Raw genomic sequence first — 17,580 nt, forward strand, 5'->3', positions numbered from 1 at the left:
TGGGTCCAGGAGGAGTGAAGAACTAGGAGAGTGGGCGTGCCCATCGTCTCAGAAGCACAGTCACTCTCACCACCATCACGAATGTGGCGCCATCACTGCGGTTGGCATCCCCACCTCCACCACAGACCCTCTGTCCACGAGACATTTGTCTCACAATACGCCTGGTTCTTCCTCTGACGGACGTGACCATGGCTCACAAACTCTCCATCTGGAATCTAATGTCAGATCTTGAGAAAGGAAGGGACAGCATTGATTCATGTTCTCCACGAGGAAGCTAAAACCCAGAGGTCGGCTGAACCCAGGTTGCACAGCTGGGCAGCAGGGAGGCCGGGCCCCTGTCCTCGCCCCACTGCTGAATGAGAGTCGTGCCTCCACCTGCATGAGCAAGATGGGGGGTCTGTCTTTTGCTTTCTCTCCACCCACAAACCCAGAGGCTTCCTAAGGCAAAGCCTGCTCCAGGATCCGGGCCGCTCCTTCGGATCCCAGAGGCTGCCTGTCTCGCCCCTAAAGCTTAATTAAAATGAAGATGAAGTGCTCTCCATGACGGGTCATGCTCGGTGGCTCGGTGGCAGTCACTGTGCCAAGGACCCGGTGGGCCCGCTGATGTTGAGAATTCTTCTCCGGCTTCAGCTCCGGCAGCGCCTTCCTCCGGGAGCCTCATTATGATTCCTTTGGTAATTAAAACAACAGATGTTATAATTAAAAGTCTCCTCATTAAATCACAAATAACTGAAGCTTGAGGTGGGTCCTCACGGAACAGTGTCATCAAGTCACCTTTGGAAGGAATAAAAAGCCCGTGGAAGGGGAGGTGGCAGCCCCGCTCAGCACTGCAACAGCCGGCCGGGCCGGGGCCGTGCGCGAGACGCCCACAGCTGCAGCAGGACGGCCGGGGCCGCGGATCTGAGCGAAGGATGTGTGGTGACACAGTGGAGGGACCCCCAAAGGGCTCCATGGGGCAGGAATAGCCCCGGGGGACGGGCCCTGGAGATGCCTGGTCTCGTTCTGTTGTACTCGGGGGCCAGGTCCACAGGGAGCTCTCAAGACCGCAGAGACACGGAGAACTTGGCACTTGGAAGGGGCAGGAAAGCACAGACAAGGCCTCGGGAGACTCGGTCTTATCCTGGCCGGGCCACCTGCTTCCTCACGGTCCCAGAGCAAGCTGATCCCCGAGTCTCAGTGCCTTCGTCTGGGACGGGGACAGAATAACACCTGGCCCTGAGCTCCCGGGCATGAGATGTTTGTGCATCCTCCAGCTCAGCTCTGGGGTGGGGGGACCTGGAGGTGGGACCTGCGTGGGCTACTGTGAGGTGTTTCTGGAAGGTGCCTCCCCAAGGAGCTCCCGCACACAGCTGCGGCTGATGGCTGACCTGCGACTTGCGTCCACGCAGGGGTCTGTGGGGGGAGCGGTCCAGGGAGGTCTTTTCAGGAGTGTGAGGGGTGTGTCTGTGTTGGGGGGGTGTGCTGTGGCCGGGTCAGACCCCCATGGGAGGGGAGCATCGCTATCTTCAGCCCCCTCCGCCCTCCCACCCTGGCCATGCTGCTGAACTACAGGGAGCTACGGACAGCCAGGGCACTAACAACATGTTACTGAAAGCGCCAACCCCAGTCCTTCACGGCAGGGAGGAGGGGTGTGGCTCTGCCAGTCCCACGTGGCTTTCCATCCCTCGCGCCGATTCCCGATGTCCTTACGCATCTCCCTCTCAGCCTGTTTCCTCAACTATAAACCGAGGGCAACAATGCCCCTGCCCAAACCACCTTGAGCATTAAATGATACAACGGTGAAAGGAAATGCTCCTGCAGTGCTTACTGCATGCCAGGAACATTCTAGAACTTGACCTGCATCAACTCATTGAATCCTCACAACAGCCCTATGGAAGGGCAGGTGGCAGAGTGGTCAGATCAGCTGGGTGGGGTATAGAATTGCTGTGGCAGGTAAGTGGGGCCAGGCAGGTGCCGCAGGAGAGCCTGCCGTGGCTCAGGCCTGCCCGGCACCGTCTTGAGCTTTCTTTGCTGTCTCTGAGGCACCAGAGGGCAGGTGCAGAGAGAAACAGTGCTCCTCCAGGTGGCCTGAGCCAGCTCAGAGAAGCACCAGGTTAGGGCGCAGTTGGGGAGGTGAGAAGGAAACCAAGGCCACAACTTCAAATATCAGAGCAGGAGAGGGAGAGCTTTCTTGTCCCGAGTACTCAAACTACACCTCGAGTCTAGCACTATGTCCAGCACATGGAAAACACTCAGCAAATATTGGATGATGGATGGAAGGGTGGATGGAAGGAAGGAAGGCAGGAAGGAAAGAAGGAAGGATAGAAGGATGGAGGGGTAGATGGACAGATAGAGAGATGGGTGTCCCCTATAGCTACCATTTATGAAGTACCTACTGTGTGTTAGGCACTACATATTTTTCCTATGTATTGCTCACAGCAACTTTGCAAGGTGAGCTTAATGATTCCCATTTTACAGACAGAAAAGTGCACTTCAGTGGCTTTCCTAAGTGCACACTCCCAGAAAGTGACAGTGCCAGCCCTGGAACCCTGATGCAAACATCCTCCCACTCTACCACTCAGGGCTCGTGGGGCCAGAGTTAAGGTACGTTTGCCAGCCTCATTCAGATGGGTTCTGGCCCTCTCTGTGTGTCCCCATGATGTGGCCAAGCGGCATCCAGATGCCCCCCATGCCAGGTCCTGTGCTGAGCACAGTGGGGAGAGCTGGGCTTGGGGCTGTGCAGGGACCAGGAGAGCCCGATGGAGGGACAGAATGATTCCAGCTGGTACTTCCCAGAGACTATGGTATTTGAACTTGGTTTTGAAAGTAAAGTAGGAGTCAGACAGATTAAGGAAAGGGAAGGAGAAAGGCACTCCAGGTAACAAGAATGGCATTTGCAAAATGAAAGAGACATGAAGGAAACTTAAAGTGTAGGCTTCTTGCTGGTGGCAGTGAAGGGGTGAGGTGACAGGGATAGGAGATGAGGCAGAAGGGGGAGGTTGAGGCTAAGCTAGGAAGGGCTTTGAATGTCAGGCCAGGAAGTGAAAATCCATAGAGCTTCAAAGCTGGGGAATGTGGTACTCACATATGCAGTAAGAAAGTTCAATCAGCATTAGGGATGAGGGTGAGCAGGGGCTGGGACACCTAATGCATGGGTCATTCCAGTTACTGTTATGAATCACAAAATTATGGTAGATTGGGGTGAAATGACTCTTGGAGACCATCTCTACCCACCCACCCTCCATTGCATAGATGCCCAGAGAGGGATAGCAACTGGCTCAATATCACACAGCAAGTTGGTAGCTAACCAAGACTGGAAGTTGCAGTTTGAGGGGAGGTGGACACTCTTTCCCTTTGTCTTCTGTGGCTCTGGGTGTTGAGCAGAAACTGAGTCGGTGGCTTCGTGGATTGTGGAATCCCAACACGTCCGGGAGGTTTGTGTAAAATGATGCTGGCAATACAATTTTTTCCCCCTGAGGACAATGAAATACAAAAAGAGGGGTGAGTGCTTGACAGGGGCTCTGATTAAAGCCAAATAGAGACATTTTCAACAATAAAGGCTGCTGGTGCCACCAAGAAATGAATGACGCAAAAGACAACAGCTCAAGGCCAGGCTGGGAGAGAAGGGGGCCTCCGGGGCGACTGAGTCAGAGGCTGAGCTGGGGGCAGGGAAGACACCTGTGGCTGCAGGTCTCACATCTACCCTCCGAAGGAGAAATTCCGCCCCTCATACCCAGGCAGGCCCCCCACCCCGATTCCTACCCCCACTCTCCTCTTGCCGGACAATCCCACGGCTTCCTGCACACCGGACAGGGTGACTGTATATTACAGATCGTGATCAAGGTATTTTTTGTACACAAATTTATTTTTAAAAAGTAACTCATTAAATTATCTTGCAGTGGTGTGATTTTTATTTTTATTTGTTTAGACTGGCTTTAGCATTGTACTCTTTGAAAATAAATAAGAAGTAGACAAGATCCCACAGCCCAAAGGCGCAGCCCTCCCCTGGAGTTTCAGCTTGGGGTATGGAAAAGCAGAGGCCCAGGTGACCCTCAGGGAGGGGAGGTCGGTCCCGCCCTGGAGTGCTTTCTGCACACTCAGCCGGCTGCTCCCAGCCTGCGCCGAAGGTGCATGCTTCATCGGTACATGTCTTATGCTCCAGGGGAAGAGGCCCAGCAGCACCTCCCTCTGCAAAATGGCCATGCACGGTGTGCTCAGGAGAAGCCAGGCTCTGGTTACTCACAGCAGGGTGTCTGGGCCTTTGCTTCCATGGGCCTCAGTTTCTTCATCTGTCAAATAAAGAATTCTTCTGCATCACCTTTGAGTTTGCCTGAAGCACCAAAGATGGCTCTACCAGTGACATCTGTCAGTGACTCAGATGGGGTCTGACCCAGGCTACGTGTAGAGCCTGGTGCCTCTTGGAGGGGTACCTTAGTCCATTTGGGCTGCTATAACAAAAATACCACACAGATTGGGTGGCTTAGACAACAGACATTGTATTTCTCCCAGTTCTGGAGGCTGGGAAGTACAAGATCAAGATGCCAGCCTGCTCTATTCCTGGTGAGGGCTCTCTTCCTGGTTTGCTGACAGCCGCCTTTTTGCTGTATCCTCTCACACGTAGGAGGCAGAAATCAACTCTCTTGTGTCTCTTCTCAGAAGGGCACTAATCCCCCATTCATGGTGGCTCCACCCTCATAACCTAATTGCCTCCTAAAGGCCCCGTCGCCAAATACCACCACACTGGGGACTGGGGCTTCAACATGTGAATTTTGGGAGGGCACATTCAGTCCACAGGAGGGGTGGGGGGATCTTGAGCCTGCAGATGTATGGTCTGAGCACTGGCATGGAAGGACCCCCACTGGGTCAGGTCCTGGCTCTGTCCTCCCCCGACAGGCACTGTGCATGGCACGCCCTGGTGGACACAGCACCCAGGGGCCCAGGAACTCAGTGGCTGTGGGCCCAGACATAGCCACTGACAAGCTATCAAACTCTGCACAAGCCGATTCCCTTCTCTGGGCTTCAAGTTTTTCACCTGCAAAGTGGAAATACATACCGCCTTCCAGGCTGCCACAAATAGAGAATGACATCACGGATGCGGAAGTGATTTTTTCTTTGTCTTTTATTATTATCATTAGTATTCAAAATTATACAAGTCATGCCTGAATATATTGTTACTGTGAACATCTGAACAATGACATAAGAATGTAAATAGAGCTTTGCCATCCACCCCTACCCCAGACCTAGGCCCCTTGGAGGCAACGGCTGTCATGATTTACTGTCTATTTATCTATGCATTTTTATCTGCATACATTTACAGGCGCACGGGTAGGCACTTACAAAGACAAAGTTTTATTTTGCACTTTTTCTTCTTTTTACAGAACAAGATTGTACCAGCTGGGTCCTCTGCTCTGGGTCTCACAAGGTTGCCATCGAGGTGCCCACCAGGCTGTGCTCTCATCTGGAGGCTGGAATGGGGAAGAGTCCGAGCCGAGTTCATTAAGCGGCTGGCAGAATACATTCCCTTGCGTCTGTACGGCTGAGGGCCCCGGCTTCTTACTGGTCACTGGCTCGAGACTGCGCTTGGGCTGGGGCTAGAGGCTGCCCAAAGTTCCCTGCCACATGGCCCTCTCGCTCTCCCTAGGCAGATAACTCATGACGGTTTGCTTTTTCAAGGCCAGTAAGAGACTCTCTCCAGTCTGCTAGGACAGAGTCTTATAGAACGCAAGGTGGTCATGGGAGAGACACCACATCGCCTTTGCATACTCTGTTGGTTGGAAGCAAGCCATGGGCCCCACCCATCCTTAAGGGGAGGGGAGTGCACAAGGGTGGACTCATCCAGGTTGCCTTAGGGTACGTCTACCACAGGGTGGTAATAGCCGTCTTCCCAGCCCTGTGTTGGCCCCAGAGTCCTACCCGCTTCCCCCGTACTTCCCTACTTACTACTCCTTGCCCACATCTTTGTAAATAGTCTCTTTATTAAACTGTCCTTAAATCGCCCAGCCTGAATTTGCAAGCTGTTTTCGTGCCTGAACTGCCATAGAGGCCGGTAGCCAGGACATAGTTTTACACACTAAATATGTGAAGGGCAAAATCGAAGAGGAAGGATGGAGGTGAGGGGAGCAAAAAGGGGGCCTGTGAGTTCTTCCACATCCAACCAGCCCACACACAGGCAGAAAGTCCAACTTCGTGAGTACACAATAAGGAACAAACACATCTTCCCCCCTCCTCTAGGCTCCATGAGGGAAGAGTCCCCTGGAGCACCTGACCTTTCTCCTCACCTTCACTCCCCATATGCTTTGGGCACAAGAGGAGTGACTTATTTGACTGGTGCATTTGGGGCAAGGAGCTGGGCCACCTAACTTAGCTCCTCCTTCTGCTTCTTCTGTGAGCTCTACCTGCTGCAGCATGTGTGTTCTGGGCTGCTGCTTCATGCTGGGAGTTTTCATGGGAAGGCCCAAGGTGAGGAGCCCAGGTAGTGCCCAGCCCTGCCTGTGACTGGTGCTAATTCTGAGGCCTAGAATATGGAAGCCCATGACTACAGCATATCCAAGCTCTTAGGGTGGGAGCTTGTAACATGGGATGAGGAAGAATTCTTGATGCAAAGGGTGAAGGGTTTAGGCTTCCTTTCTTTACTTTTTGGGCTTTTTATTGGGATAAAGGATAGAGTAGTTACTGTTGCAAAATGATAACAGAAGGTGGCTGTATTTGTTCCTTTTTTCTCTGCTAGGCTGGGTTTATTTGTCTTCTCAGAATGTGTTCTGGCAGATGTGGAGGAGGGTTACACCCATGTTGTCTGCTCAGTATCCTTCAAGTGCTATAAAACAAGCTCTTAAAGACAACAAGTTAAGTCACAGGTGGTTAAGAAATAAAGGGGAAGTTGGGTGCTGTGATTTTTCTTCTTTTTTTCCTTTTCTGTTAGATAGTTTATTAGCAATGCCATCCTTTCATAAGCCATATCCTCCACACCAACTTTTAAAAGCACTGGAGCTGATATTTTTATCTTCATTCACAAGGCTTCCTTTGTCTGCCTATCAGTTTACCATGCACTAATAATAATCATAGGAATTCAAATTAAGTAAGATTTGCCATTTTACTTGTCATAATGGCAAAAATCTTCAAGTGCAAATACTCAATTCTGGTGAAGTTGCAGTGAGATGGGCAACTCTGTTGTTGTTAGGGGTATAAATTGGAAGAGATATTTTGGAGTAAAATTCAGAATTGTGTCAGAAGCCCTAAAATGTTCATAATCAGTAATGTTGTTTTAAGATTTGGATAAGAAAGTAGTCTGAGATGCAAAGAAAGATTTATGCACAAAGATTAATTTCAGCATTATGAATAACAGCAAATCTTGAGGAGAGAACCTAAATGTTTATTAATTAGAAAAGGTAAAGTCAACTATGGTACAGCCCACTCATGAAATATTCGGTAGCTGGTAAAATAATATTTTTTAATGAGCATTTTATGATGGCAGAAAATGATTATGATATGACATGAAGTGAAAAAGCAAAACTTCTTGAGCATATGATGCCAACTATAAAAATGTGGAGGAAAAGACTGGGTTGATTCTTCGTGATGATCATAAGCCCTTCCTTCTTTTTTTCTGTTTTCCATGGACAACATACTTCTATTGTAATCATGTATATTCCACCCACCCACCCCCACACAGTTACACAGCAAGAAAGAGACCCACGTACCATCCTCCTTCTAGGGATCTTTGATGTCACCAAGGGGTCTTTGATTTCCAGAGCATTGCGTGAGTTGCAAGATGTCACTGCAAGGGCATCGCTCCTCAGCCTTTCAAAACAGGATGCTGACTTCCTGACAGGCTCCTGTCGGCCGTGTCGAAGGCGGTAGCCTGGCCGAGGAAATGCCCTTGGAATGTCCTTCCTCTGACCTCTCATCCTGTGGCTTCTCCCAAGAACTCTTGCCAGGTCTTTCTGAAGCAACATTTCCCTCCTTTCCCTGAGAGGACATTTGAAGGGCTTGTCCTCTTATGTGGACATTACGCTCCTGACACCCACTGTCCCAGCTCAGGCTGGCTTTAAGTGCTTCACCGGGAGGGTCACACACTGGCTTGGACGTGCACACACAACCTTGGCGTTGCCCTTTAGGAATATGCAGGGTTGTGTGGCTACCCTGCCTTTTGGTCTGGTAGTGGGCCCTTGACCCTAAGAATGACCCCGGTTTTTTGCTGTAGAGGAGTAACAGGAAGGTGCCTTAAAAATGGAGATGAAACAGACCGTCCTAAGCAGCCCCATCTGTTCAGCAGAAATTGGAAGGCTGAAACGCACGGAGAAGCTGGGTGGAGTTGTCTGAGAGAGGTAGAGCCCAAACCCTGGTCACCATATCAGCAGGTGTCTGCCCCTGGGGCCTTTCCTGCTCGCTGCTGGGACTGGGCTGGGCCCGGGGGGTCTGGGCAAACACGGTGGAGGGAGAGTGTTTGGGTTCTTGGCCAGAGCCAGGTGCTACAGTTTGGATGTTTCACCACCCCCAAATCTCATGTTGAAATTTGGCTCCGAGGGCTGGAGCTGGGGCCTAATGGAAGGTGTTTGGGTCATGGGTGGGGACTCCCTCACGAATGGCTTGGTGTCATACTTGGGGTAATGAGCGATTTCTCACTCTCTTAGCTCCTGTGGGAACTCCGAGAGAGCCAGTTGCTGGAGAGTCTGTTGGTCTGTTGTCATCCCCACCCCCATACACACACACTCACTTCCTGTCTCGCCGTGTGACCCTGTGACACACCAGCCCCACTTTGCCTTCTGCCACGAGTAGAAGCAGCTCGAGGTCCTCACCAGACGCAGATGCCAACACTACGCTACTTGTACAACCTGCAGAACCGTGGGCCACATAGACTTCTTTTCTTCATAAATTACCCAGCCTCAGGTATTTCTTTATAGCAACACAAAAGGACTAAGACACTAGGCCCTACCAAAGAAGCTGTGTGCTGTGAGCTTGTTATACTATAGCCCTTCGATGAAAAGGAACACATCTCCTCTTATTTGAGATGGTAACTTTTTCTTTCCACATATTTTTAAAGTAGCAAAATGAACTCATATCATTTGCGAGGGCAGGGAGTTGGTCAGACACTAGACAGGACCCTAATTCATTAGCAGCCGGGTGCATGGAAATGAGGGCTTGGGGAGCAGGGCACAGACCCCTGGCTGCCTTGGCAGTGGGAAGGGGTGTGCCAAGATCGCACTGAATTGTGGTGCAGGCCAGGGGTCCAAGCACAGGTGTTGGACTGTGTTAGAAGCTCAGTCTAGGGCTGAGATCAGCGTTAGCCTTTGGCCTGGCCAGGCCTGTGTCTATGGATGGAATGGTGGTTAATCTATGGCCATGATCACCCTCTAGTCAGTGACTGGTCTGTGGCCAGGTCAGTGACAATGTCCCTCCCTTACTTTAGGAGACTCAATTGAGTCAGCAGAAGAGACACAAGGACTGGCTCTTGGTGTCCTGGTTGCCACTGCCCTTCCTGCCTCCTCGTCTCTCAGCCCAGCCTACCTTGCAGGGCCTTGTCTCCTGACACGCACTTTGCAAGCCCAGGCTGGCATGTCATGGCAGAGTCTAGCAAGGAGGGTGTCTGGTTTGCCATGGGGCAGCTCACAATCTCATTGAGGATTGCACCCCGTGAGGATAAGAGCAGCTCCATAGGCTGTGGCCCCGATTTGGAGGCCCCTGTGCTCCAAGGAGGGGCAGATCCAGGTAGCTGGAGCAACCAGGGGAGACTTCCTGGAGGAGGTGGTGTTTGCACTGACTGGTAAGACTGGCAGGCAGTAAGGCCTGAACCCAATCCCATCAAGAGACACATAAAAACCTGGCAAAACTACCAAAAGCCTTTTCTAGATGTTACTTTACTTCAGACACAATATTTTGATAGCTTCCACATAAGATGAATCAGAAACATATGCATTAATTTCTCTTAAAAATATACACTGTTTTAGTTGGCAACAGGCAGCATGGCATTTGATGAATGTAAGGCAGCTGAAGGATTGTATGGGATCCAGGACTGGGCGGTCTCGGAAACCGGAGCATCTTGCAGCTGCTTCTCCAGGTCACATGTGGCAGAGGTCTGGGACAGTGTCACCTGGTCCCTTCTGAGGACAACCTGGCACCCGAAGGCTCCAGTCCAAAGTCAGGCTGGATTTTAACACATTCCTTTTATAGGAGATCCAGACACAAGCTGGGAAGCTCATGTCTCAGAAAGACAGTGAAGCTCAGATTCTCTGAATTTGTTTGATGAACTTTATTCTAATCAGACCTGCCCTCTCCCCTCAAGTGTTTCGGCTGCAGGCAGCCCTCACATCTCACACTGAGAAATGCTGTCTACACCTTCATTGATCCACATACAAAGAGGTCTGTCATGATTAAGATGTAGTGTTTCCTAACCCCAGACTCGAGACGAATCCGAAAACCCTTTTCACAGCTGGTGTGTCGCCTTCCTCAGTTTGGCACGAAGATGGCCCTTTGAGGTGGGGCCCTCAGATGTCAGTCACTGAATGAGGGTCCTTCCCCGTGAGCAGGACGCTGCAGAGGAAGATGGTCATTCCTGCAAGCATGTGTTGGGTGAGCAATCCTCCAGAATACAGATACTACTATCATTGATAAAGTGGATCTGGGGTGCAGGACGGGAGGGTTACCCCCAACATTAGTTGCACACTGTGGATAATGAATTACCCAAAAGTTAATGACTTAAAACAACAATAAGCATTTATGATCTGCCACAGTTTCTAGGGGTCGGGGATTGGGAGCAGCTTGGCTGGGTGGTTTAGGCTATGACACTCTGCAGTGTGGGGCTGCCATCACCCGAAAGCTCTACTGGAGCCACAGGTCCTGCTTCCAATGTAACTCACTCATATGGATGGAAAGTTGGTGCCTGGCATGGTCTGAATATTTATTTCCTCCCCCAACAAATCCATGTTGAAATCCCAGCCCCCAAGATGATGGTATTAGGAAGTGGGGCTTTTGGCTCCACCCTCATGAGTGGGATTAGAGCCCTTGTAAAAGAGGCCGGAGGGAGACACCGCGTCCCTCTGCCAGGTGACACTGCAGTGACAGGATGGCTGACTGCAAACCAGGAGAGGGCCCTCGCCAGACACCGCATCTGCTGGCATCTCGATCTTGGACTTCGCGCCTCCAGAACTGTCAGACATAAATTTCTATTTTTCATGAGCCAACCAGTATATGGCATTTTGTTATAGCAGCCTGAATGCGCTAAGACTGCTGGCTGTGGCAGGAGGCTCTGCTGCTGTCCGTGTGGCCCTGCCACAGGACTGCTTGAACATCCTCATGATATGGTGACGGATTCCCCCAGAGAGGGTTATTCAAGAGAGGGAGGTGGAAGCAACAATGTCTTTTCTGACCTAGGCTTGGAAACCACATCCTGTTACTTCTGCTGGGTTCTGCTGGTCACATAGGCCAGCCTTGATGTGACGTGAGAGGGGAATACACAAGCCATGACACCAGGCAGTGAGGACCATTGGAAGCCATCTTGGAGGTGAGAAGTTCCGTTTCTAAGTCACTCACATCTGTCCAGCTGGGCGTCCCATGGAGGCAGTAAATTATCCATATGCTCTCTGTTATCCCTGATCAAGTCTTCTGTGCACGTGGCCTGGTCCACTGGGATTGGTCTTCCACCCTGGGACCAACCCACAACTTACATGTCATGTTACAATCACTAGTCTGAGCCTTGGTCACTGAGGGGATGCCTGAATGCTTGGTGTCATTTGCTCATGATACATGATATAGAGGAGAAAAAAGGCAGAGAAGGGGCAATAGGGCAGAGTGATGGATTAGCCACTCGGGCGGCCAGTGGGCACTGCCCGTGGTCCTGCAGGAAGGGTGCTCTCAGTTGGCAGGGGTCTACAGGATGGTTAAGTAGGTGATTCTGGAGTCAGATAACTGGTCACCTCCTCACCTATTGACTTATCATCTCTGAGCTCTGTCTCCTCATACGGACATGTTGCCTGGCACACACAAGGGACTAATGAGCACTAGCTGCGATTATTGGAGTGTTGTTATTATGATTCTACGAACCCAGCTCCTGGCTCAGGCCCTGTGCCATGTGTATTTCAGAAATTATCTTGCTAACTCTTCCAAATTTCCATTCCCACCATCATTGCCCACGGCCAGGCCACGGCTGACACAGCCACAGCCACAGGGACACGATCTGATTTACACCTTTCAGAGCATGGGTGTGGATGCGGGCGGTTGCAAGATTTGGTGAAGGGTGGGGACAATGCCGCCTCATCTGGTTGCTGCTGTTTTCTCTTACAAGGCAAGGTCATTAACTGAGAGAGGCTGTCCTCCGGGCCTGACAATTTGTCCTGGGCCAAGACAGGGGACAAAGGAAGTCCCTCTGTCTGGGATGTTGCTTTTGTGGAAAGAACCTCTAGGACAAAACCCAGGTTGACAGCTTCATAGAAACCACACTAGAAAAGTCCCTTGGGCTTTCCATCTTTTGGAACTGGGCTTGCAAAGTGCTTAGAATAGTGCCCGGTGCCTCATAAGTGCTACCTAAGGATCCTCTGTGGTTGTCACTGCCATTGCTGGTATTGCTGCGGGCACCCCGAAATATTCCTCTGGGCACCCTTTGGCTAGGAGATGGGGACATGGTGGGGTGTGGTGAGCAGGCTGTGCCCAGCAGATCTGGACCAACAGCAGGGGGGCTGTGCTAGGAGCCACCAACCAGACTCAATCCCAGGAACAGCTTGGAAATCCTGGTCAGAGTCCCATCCTCAGGCTAATGGTGCCAGGAGTGTTCAGAAGCCGTCCACATAACCCAAGGTTTAGGATGGGAAACTGAGACCCGGTGAGAAGAAGTGACTTGCCTGACACACCACACAAAGTCTGAAAGAACCAGGACTAAAACCCAGGGCACCTGACTCCCCTGACTGGGGCTTCTCTACCAGTCTACATTGTTTTTTCTTCTATCTATCAACATCTATCTATCTGTCTGTCTGTCTTTCTATATCCACGTTGTCTTTGTGGAGCTCCCCTGACATTGAGCTTCTCCTTGGATTAATATCTTAGCTGTGGGCATGCTAGTCTGGGCCACAGCAACCTTCATAGAAGTTGGAGTCATATCCTTCCTTGAAGATACAATACAATCTAAGAGCCGGGCTCTGTGCTAAGTGTAGGGTATTCCAAAATGAATGAGGCATGATCAGCCTTTATCCGAGAGGAGCCCAAAGAGCAGTACATGGGACAGACAATGTTAGACAAGGTTAACAAACAAGTAAACTACAATACCCAGAAATGAGGGCAGTAACAGGAGCACGTATGCAGTGTGGCAGGAGCCAGGTGGGGCAGGTGATCATGCTGTCTGGAGAGTCAACGAAAGCTTGCCCAGGAAGTGACACCCGAGTCTTCAATGAGGAATAGATCAACCTTGTTAGATCTCTGACCTCACTTTAAACAAGTTACCTAAGACCACAGTGCCTCGGTTTCCCTGGCTATAAAGCAGGAACTAACAACAGCATCCTCCTCCCAGTATTGAAAGGATTAAAAAACACATATGTACTACTAAGCATGGGGCTAACACACGGTACACACGCAACAAATTACGATTGTTGATGTTACCATTATCATATAGATGTCAGCTACTAGGGGCTCTTTGCACAGGCCAAGGGACCAATCGGAAGTGCTGGGGCAGGGGGTGCTTGGACATATTTGAAGACAGAGGGAGCCTGATGGGTCTGAAGTGCAAAGCCAAGGCCAGTGGAGGCAGAATCCATCTCAGGATAAGCAGATTCATAATCATAGCTGGCCAGAGAGAGAACAGGGTCTTCACAGGGTGGTAAGTTCCCGTCATTGAAGGTATACAAGAAGATGACGGGGAGTTACTTGGCAGGGATGTGGAATGTAAATGTGAATGTGTGAATGAATATGTGTGTGGGGGACAGTTTTCTTTCCCTATATTGTGATTTTTCTTCCCCTGAATCTCAGCTGCTTGGGCCCCTCCATTCTTGAGGGTCTGTTGTTCTATTTCTAAGCCCCTGGGGTCTGGCATGGAAGAGCTAGGTTAAGCTGGGCTTCTGACTTTATCTCAGCCTCACACAAGAGCCACGCTCCTGCCAGCTTTGCTGGGTAGGGGCTGCAAACCTTTGTGGATAATCCACAGCTCTAGCTAACCAAGGGGCAGGTATTAATTAAAGTTCAGATTAACTGTCGGTCATGGCTATCAGCACCGGGGCTTAGAATTGCTTAATAAGAGGGTTTGTTACACCGTTTTGCATTGAGAAGGCCATATTGATCAGGAATCCCTGGCCTGGAACTAATTGAAAATTCACCCCCAAATTGCAGCGGCTGATTACTTAGAAGGTCGTCTCTCTCATTGTTACTTGGGAAATTGCAGATGGGATTGGGACGCAGTGAAAGAGGGAGGGAGGAAGCAGAGGAGGGGGACGGGACGAGAGGAGGGTGTGAGGGAGAGAAGGAAGAGAGGGAACAAGAGGGAGACAGGGACATGGAAGATCTGATTATGACAAGCTGGATAATGCCTTCATCTCGAAACTTCTTACCCCTTGGAGAGGAGCTTCCTTGTGGTCCAGGTTTACCAGGAAGTGTCGACAGTACTGCGATTTTAATGGAGGGAGCTTTCAGGATGTTAATCTTGAGAACAATCGAATATGAATTCATTCCCCTCCGAGCTGTCTTCCCCCCATCCCGGCACGAGGTATGATGATAACGTGCTCCTAATGGTGTTAGGGGGATGCTGCCGCTTCCAAGGGAGAGGGGCATCCCGGGGACGTCTGCAGGAGCTGAGACGGGAGGAAACGGGCCTCGCGTGTCTCAGGGCTCTGCAGTCCTCAGCTCTCGCAGTGTGGCCACAGGTGGGACCCTGCGCGTCCAGCACTCTCCTCCTGCTGCGTGCGTCTCTGTCTGGCTGCATGCTGATGGCCTGCCTGCCCTCGCACCTCCAACCCAGCGAGGCTGGGCACAGACTGCTCTTACACGTGTGTCTTATGTCCTGGCGAGAGCATTAGGGAAGCGATAGAAGCACACAGACCAGGCGACTCCGGCTGCGGGAGAGCTGTGCCCGATGCTCAGAGGCAATGGCTACAAGCTCCACCCCATTTGGACGTGGGCTCCAAGCATGACCATGAGGTCAACTGGCAGAGGGGGGCGAAGGTACCCCAGAGACAAGGTGCACAAGAAACAACGTGGTGTGTTCCAGAGACGCGAAGGCTCTGGGTGGAGCGCAGGCCGGTTTGGTTCAGCATGGAGCTGCGGGCTGGACCACAAAGAGGCTGGACGTTTAGACTTTGCCCTGAGTGCCTTGGGGAATCACCGATGTATTGCTGCAGGGGAGTGATGGGGACAGACAGGTGTTATAGGAAGAGCATGGATTTGCAGGTTGGGGGAGGGATTGGAAGAAGACTCGAGCCAGGGGGACCCCCAAGAAGGTGGTTACAACAACTTGAAGGTGAGCTGATGAGGATCTGAACCAAAGACTGACTCGGGGTGGGTGGGAAGAGGGCCGTGGATGAAAGATTGAGTGAGTCTGATTGTGTGGGGAGAAAAGAGGAGGAGAGAAGCCCAGGGAGACGTCCCTGACTTGGGCAACGGAGTGGATGGTGGAGCGGGAGAGACGGACACAGGATCAGAAGCAAGCGTGGGGAGGAAGTGGCACATTGAGTGCCAGCAATGCAGAGTCTGAGGTCTTGGGGGGTGCCCAGGGCAGCTGGATTCACAACCTGGTGCCCAGGGGACAGGCACTGACCTTGGGGTCACTGAGGCCAAGCGAGAGGAAGCCTTCGATGACCCAGGGCAGTGGGGAGAGCAGGAAGGGGACAGATGATCAACCCCGTAGAAACAGCAACACTTAAGGCAAAGAAAAGCCTCCAGTGACCAAGGAGCCACCATCCAGAGTCCAGGCTGCATCCAAGGAGTGCGTTTAATGAGAGACAACTCACTATTTTAACAAATTCTTGGTTCTACAGACTTAACAGCAGAGGGGAGGCCTGGATTTTAATAGTAATTTATCTCAGTGTAGGCTTTTAAACCTCCATTTATCACTGTCGCTGACAACACTCGGATTAATCTGTTGCTCCGTGTCTTTCTCGCTGCTGCAAATCCCGGAAGGATAAAAGGGAATTGATAGACATAAAGAACTGAATTTCAATTAATACGAGCCCGTGCTAATTTTCCAACACATAACCCAGAAACATTCTCATTCATTACAATTTTGTTGCGGCCGATCCTCGAGGGGAAACACACCCACAGATTTATTTATTTGTCCTGGCATCGAATTCATCATCCAAGGCATTGTGGGGGCGCAGGGGTGTCGCTAGCTGGACTCCTCTCCCCTCCCCAGCAGCCCACACTTTGCTGAGGGGTGGAGAGCAGGTCCTGGAATTTGCCTGAAGTTTCTCGAGTGCTTTCAATAATTCTGCAACAGCTGGAAGTTTGGGTCCTGCGTGGTTGGCCGTGGGAAGGGGCTGGAGGCAGAGGCAGATTCTGTTACTGTGTGAGTGTCTCAGATCCTGCCTACCCCTCAGGCTGGGCCATTTCCTGACTCCTCCGGGTGGGGAAACTCAGTTGTTCCTGAAGCCTCCTCTGCCCAGTGAGCTGTGCTGTGTGCACCGGTATCTGCTGTTGGACGGGATGCCGTTTTCTTTGCCCTAAGGCACTTTGGCAAAGAGAATGTGTCTGCCCAGAGGGGCAGTATTTTCTAATCCGTCCCCCCAGAAGGGAGGGGTCTTCATTCCAGATGACGTAAAGGGACACTGCACCTGCCTGCCCTCTGCACCTGCCTGCCCTCGGCGGCCCCAGATGAGAACACTCCCCGCCATGACTCTGGGAGTGTTTCTGAGTGTGGGTGGCAATCTTCGGTACAGTGCTGCCCTGCCAAGCCCAAATGCATCTCCCTCCCAAACAAGCTCATTGGAATCCCCTCCTCTGTCTGGGCCTCCCCCAGCTCTACGGGAACAGCAGGAACAAAGCCCTGTTTGAGTTGCCTTGGCCCAACACAGCGGAGAAGCGGAAGGTTAACGCCCAGGGCCCTCAATTTGGCCTCCCTCCCTGTGTGCACAGGAGCCCCCTCCTTAGCTCAGTGGCAGCCCTGGATCCAGCCTGACACTGGGACACACACTCCTGCCCAGGAATCTGAGGTCCTCCCCTTCCCAGCCAGGAGGCCACTGCTCCACCCTTTGCAGAAGAACAATCCCTAGTGTTTTCCTTCCAGACAATTAAAGGGCCTGTGCTCTATGCCTGGGTCTTAATTTATGAAGGAAACTGAGGGAGGACACAGAGAGGTCAATGCCATGGGGAGAAAAGTTTAGTGTTACTGACAGTTCCCCCCGCGCAGTACGCAGGGCCAGTCGGGAGGCAGAGGCAGGAGCCAGGGGAAAGCACTGGACTGTCCGTGGGAAAAGCAAGGCGGGCCCAGTGCACAGCTTAGGGCTGGCTAGGCTGGATAATTCCGGTGGGCTCTGGGCTCACAGGGGTTCCTGACTTGCCCAGAACTTGGCCTTGAGATGATGTGGGACCAGGGAAGTGTTGGCTTAGTGCATGCAAGTTAGAGGAGGTGATGGCTGGGGACTGTGGCTTGTGGATGGAAGGCATTGTCCCAGCCATGCCCTCGCTCTCTCTAAGAATTGG

This window comes from Propithecus coquereli, unplaced genomic scaffold (genome assembly GCF_000956105.1).
Source record: "Propithecus coquereli isolate 6110/MARCELLA unplaced genomic scaffold, Pcoq_1.0 Scaffold390, whole genome shotgun sequence".
NCBI classification, from domain to species: Eukaryota; Metazoa; Chordata; class Mammalia; order Primates; family Indriidae; genus Propithecus; species Propithecus coquereli.